Here is a 6140-nt window from a genome sequence, read left to right as displayed (position 1 = left end):
CTTTGTGTATAGTACAAGGCGACTATTAAGAGAAGAAATGGGAGAAGGAGGGTTGAAAATCCCCTTCCCCCTCCTCCTGCATTATCACTTCCTAAACACAAGAACAGAAAGAGGAGGAAGCCAAAGATCAGAAAAAACAATCCATTTTCTGTTTTCATTATAATACAAGCGATCTTTTTAATCTCCAAAAATACAGTTATATGTTTATACATTTATAATATCTATGAAAGAGTCCTCGCGTCACCCAGCACTTCCTTACTAAGAAATCCTGCCGCCCACGGATGCGCTACTTCCTGTAGCAGGGAAATGTGGTCTCCTTTGATGTAAGAAGTCCATCGACGAAACCCGTACTCCCAGTGATGCAGCCTCGCCAAAGGTGACTTTTCGCTCGCAGCGTAACCTCTTGCAGGCGGAGTCCGGTAACACCCTCATAAACATACGAGTGGTTCGTCCCGATATTTATATAGATAGGTAGTTTGCGCAGACAGTTTCCAGCGCCAATGTATGAACATCCTCCAGTCTCCAGCCTCCGTCATACAGACAGTGACTGGACAGTCGGCTCCTGTGTTGAATTTAGATTTGATCTGCGTCGCTCCTCGTATGACTGTCAATATTTACACAGCTTTTCCAGAGTTCTCCTCCTACAACAGAGATGGACGTGAATGTAAATGAGAGAGAGAGAAAAAAAAACCTTGTAAATATCATTCTGTCTCTCGTACAATGTGCTGCAATTTACAATGGGCTTATGGGAACTTATTTCTGAGCTGGATTTTACAATGGGTTATTTTACAATAGTTTGCAATAGCTCATTAACTGGTTTAATGAGTAGTTGCTTTATTTCAGTAACTCGTCAAACTTTTCCGTTTCTTCACACGTAAGTAACGAATCACTCTCGACATTTGTACACTGAAACCTTAGATCTGCCTCTCTTATTCTAGTAAGCTACAGTTACCCATCTCTGATAGGCCTAACATCCCCTGAAATAGCCAGCCAACCATAAAATGACATTCTTGCACGTCTTATCCGACTTCCGATGGAGTACCTGGGTTGGATTCCAGAACCAATTACCCTCTTCCTTTCTGTCTCTTTTCTCGTCTTTTTCATCCTCGCCACACGTTCAGGAACCCTAAAAGAAAGCCCTCCCACTTCCCCTACCTTCTACAATTCATGTCAAGAAAGATAATCATAGCTTTATTTCCAGCCTCTTGGACTTGAGACCTGACACTAACAGAAAATACTGCCTGGGACGTCTCACAGCTGATCAGCTGAACATTAGTACTGGGACATAACTATTGCTTAAGAAATGTCTTCTTTCCCCGTTTTCGTATATAAGATATCTATGTACCTATTTCTATCTGTGTACTCGAATACCCCGTTGCTCACCATTGTGAGACGAAGTGTATTCGAGTACTTAGTATTTCGAATAGTTGTTTCCTATTATACAGTCCCTTAGCCAAGCGGTTAGCATGCCTGCCTCTTGCACAAGGGGTCCCAGGTTCGATCCTGGCTGTTGGAGCTTTGTATGTTCTATAAAGGTGCGCGTTCATATACACTTTATTCGTATTCATATAACTCCGCGTTGTACAGTCAGGTTCGGTAAAACTCTATCAGCTGGCTATGTGTTCTGTTCGGAAACAACCGATAGACCCCGTTGCTCACCATTGTGAGACGAAGGGTATTCGAGTACTTAGTATTTCGAATAGTTGTTTCCTATTATACAGTCCCTTAGCCTAACGGTTAGCATGCCTGCCTCTTGCACAAGGGGTCCCAGGTTCGATCCTGGCTGTTGGAGCTTTGTATGATATATATATATATATATATATATATATATATTCTTTTCTTTTTTTTTCCAAACTATTCGCCATTTTCCGTGTTAGCGAGGTAGCGTTAAGAACAGAGGACTGGGCCTTTGAGGGAATATCCTCACCTGGCCCCCTTCTCTGCTCCTTCTTTTGGAAAATTGAAAAAAAAAAAAAAAGAGAGGGGAGGCTTTCCAGCCTCCCGCTCCCTCCCCTTTTAGTCGCCGCCTACGACACGCAGGGAATACGTGGGAAGTATTCTTTCTCCCCTATCCCCAGGTATAAATATGTATATATATATATATATATATATGGTTTCAGAAGTGGTAGAGGATGTGTGGATCAGGCGTTTGCTTTGTGGATCAGGCGTTTGCTCCATGGTTGTTTAATTTGTTTATGGATGGGGTTGTTAGGGAGGTAAATGCAAGAGTCTTGGAAAGAGGGGCAAGTATGAAGTCTGTTGGGGATGAGAGAGCTTGGGAAGTGAGTCAGTTGTTGTTCGCTGATGATACAGCGCTGGTGGCGGATTCATGTGAGAAACTGCAGAAGCTGATGACGGAGTTTGGTAAAGTGTGTGGAAGAAGAAAGTTAAGAGTAAATGTGAATAAGAGCAAGGTTATTAGGTACAGTAGGGTTGAGGGTCAAGTCAATTGGGAGGTGAGTTTGAATGGTGAAAAACTGGAGGAAGTGAAGTGTTTTAGATATCTGGGAGTGGATCTGTCAGCGGATGGAACCATGAAAGCGGAAGTGGATCATAGGGTGGGGGAGGGGGCGAAAATTTTGGGAGCCTTGAAAAATGTGTGGAAGTCGAGAACATTATCCCGGAAAGCAAAAATGGGTATGTTTGAAGGAATAGTAGTTCCAACAATGTTGTATGGTTGCGAGGCGTGGGCTATGGATAGAGTTGTGCGCAGGAGGATGGATGTGCTGGAAATGAGATATTTGAGGACAATGTGTGGTGTGAGGTGGTTTGATCGAGTAAGTAACGTAAGGGTAAGAGAGATGTGTGGAAATAAAAAGAGCGTGGTTGAGAGAGCAGAAGAGGGTGTTTTGAAATAGTTTGGGCACATGGAGAGAATGAGTGAGGAAAGATTGACCAAGAGGATATATGTGTCGGAGGTGGAGGGAACGAGGAGAAGAGGGAGACCAAATCGGAGGTGGAAAGATGGAGTGAAAAAGATTTTGTGTGATCGGGGCCTGAACATGCAGGAGGGTGAAAGGAGGGCAAGGAATAGAGTGAATTGGAGCGATGTGGTATACAGGGGTTGACGTGCTGTCAGTGGATTGAATCAAGGCATGTGAAGCGTCCGGGGTAAACCATGGAAAGCTGTGTAGGTATGTATATTTGCGTGTGTGGACGTGTGTACGTACATGTGTATGGGGGGGGGTTGGGCCATTTCTTTCGTCTGTTTCCTTGCGCTACCTCGCAAACGCGGAAGACAGCGACAAAGTATAAAAAAAAAAAAAAAAAAAAAAAAAAATATATATATATATATATATATATATATATATATATATATATATATATATATATATATATATATATATATATGCTGTTACAACAGATGTTTTCAGACACTGAGCTTCGAACTAGTCACGAATAGCGAGTTGGAGATGGACTGACGTGGCGAAGCGACTGACGTGGCGAAGCAATTTTTACAGAGACAAGAAAATATAATCTGCTGCAGAATCACTTTATATTTTTGTTGTTGCTGTAGTTGATCCGCTCTCAGTCAACGGGAAATAAAATACATACAAAAACTACCAAAGTATGGTGTCAGGGAGGTGGGGTAACAATGCTCCTTTCTCTTCAAAGGTTTTGGGCAAGCTACCCTTAAGGTTAAGGCAGCCTACCTTACACGAGTGTTCAAGCAGCACACACAACAGGTTAGGACAAGACTCCCCCACCTCATGCCCCGCCGCAACTAGACTGGAAAGCCAAAATTCGCCAACTGACTGGGTCTTTTGTTCACTGTCAATGGCCTCTCAGACCAATCACTCTTGAGTTAGAACTTTCACATATTTTTTTTTCCTTGAATACCAGCAACCGCTCACCTTCAGCTGGCTGGCTGGTATAAAAGCCTGGCAGGCAATCAAGTGTTCTAAATGCTCTCTGCCTACTCTGGCACCCAAGAAATCAACCAGGTCAAGCTCTTTGAAGCCCCAATACTTCAAAGCAACAGGAAAAGAATAACTTGATGGATTCGTTTTTAGCAGAATATCTAAAGTTAATAGTTTTTACACGACGGTCCAGGCAAACTAGGTGGTTTACAGAGAGACAATTCGCACCGAAATGACTGGAAATACAAGAATAGTATCGCATTTAAGAATGGAAATTTGGTATATGTGGAGAACTATGTCAATTTGAGCACATTTCTTTTCCTTTTTTTAATGTTAGCTGAGACGGCACAGGCAGCCGAGTCCCTAATCAAGGCCATCCCATTAACATTTAATCGATCAATCACTATGAGAGGATGAACAGCTAGGTTGACTGTGGACCGACCGCCACAACCAGGATTCGAACCTTATACAATCGACCGTGGATGCATACTTAAAGCCACTTGAGAATTACAGGATTTACAAGATTAGATTTTACGATGACTCCAAATACGTTAATCGAGTAGTGAACTTATAGTTTCCGAAAGGGATAGACATTGACGGTAAAAGCCTTTGAGTCGTATGCCTTGCGTCATCTCCACTGCCAAAATGTGTCCATCGCCTCTCGTAGCTGAAGTGAGAAATGTGTCCTCTCTTTTTCAATCAGAGATCAACGGGAACCGAGTTTTACCAACTCAATCCCACAGTCGTCAGTTGTTACCTGACACTTTACAGAAATACTCTTTTTAGGATTTCTCTTCGTGTGTTGCGAATAGCATTTTTACATGAGAGGAATGCGTCCTGTAATTGACAAAAAGGTATTTCGCCAAGAGAATTCCTAAAGGTCTACTGAAGTAGTACAATACCCAAATTTGTAGCGTAATAAGAGGTTCGTAGCGTCTCAATTTGCGTATATAAGTTTGGTGCCAAGACGTGAAATAGCACGGAGGGAATTTTATATGCAAAATGCTACGCGCTAAAGTGTGTGTGTGTGTGTGTGTGTGTGTGTGTGTGTGTGTGTGTGTGTGTGTATGTGTGTGTGAACGCGGGATCTAAGATGTACATCATCACTCTGTACATTGGTAACCGAGGAAAACCAATTCAAAAAATAAAAGCATAAAAAAATATCTAGTTGGCCACCGGAACACGAACGTATCTCGTCAACTTGTGGCCAATCAGCGTCATCTGCTGTGTAACTGATCCAAGATGTGTCTACAAGATATCACATGCCAGCCATCCAATGTACATATAATCATTTCACCAGACGAGGCGAGGCACAGAGTGGCCTGACGACCATGGACTACCCAATGATTTTGCCCAGAGAACTGGTATGGCGGGAGCTGCCAATGCCTCTGCTACCCGAAGCAACGGAGAACGACCGAGGGAAAAAGTTTACAAGCCTAGATAAGAATACCCTAAGATAATCATATGCCTCCATGATGCAGTATACATAGTCTTGATGCCATCTCACTATTCAAATCCTCTTACGGACAATACTGGCAACCTCCGTGGTTAAAGATATTGAAGTCTGACTGCTGCCATTTTTTTCCACCTCTGGTATGGGCTGGAAAAAGATATTCAAGTCTGACTGCTGACATTTTCCCCAGCTCTGGTGTGGTCGGAAGAGGTCAAATATGCCGCAGGATTTATGCAATGGACTGATTCGATGGGATGGCGACATCTACTACTGCGGATTCCATCATGAAATACTTCGTAAATATCAGGCTTAACTCTTCGTCTGCTGGAAATGTCGTAGGTAAAGAAATGATTAGTCTCGCAATGACTTGAAACTTGAAATGTCACTTTTGAAAGACGAGGTTAAAGAGGAAGGGGATACCACCTCTCTCCCTCTCTCTCTCTCTCTCCACTGGTCCGCGTGTGGGATCCAATCCTACTTCTGTCCATCTCTAGTTACCTTATACCTCATCAACATAGTAGGAAAGCAACGTATTATATAGAAAGACAACATGTAAACGTTATCATATGGCGCGGGTATTCATCACTATCAGTCTATCACGCTGGATATTATCTCTTAATGTGTATGATGTACAGAGCAGTCTTTTCAATGTGGCCTTTATGATATTGAGAATAAGCCGTTTAACATGCGATCAATCTGCTAACGTTTATTAGACGATACACATCCTGGGTACTGCTCTCTCTCTCTCTCTCTCTCTCTCTCTCTCTCTCTCTCTCTCTCTCTCTCTCTCTCTCTCTCTCTCTCTCTCTCTCTCTCTCTCTCTCTCT

This window comes from Panulirus ornatus, chromosome 26 (genome assembly GCF_036320965.1).
Source record: "Panulirus ornatus isolate Po-2019 chromosome 26, ASM3632096v1, whole genome shotgun sequence".
Taxonomy (NCBI): Eukaryota; Metazoa; Arthropoda; class Malacostraca; order Decapoda; family Palinuridae; genus Panulirus; species Panulirus ornatus.
The sequence above is the reverse complement of the archived record's forward strand: the minus strand, read 5'-3'. Positions refer to the sequence as shown.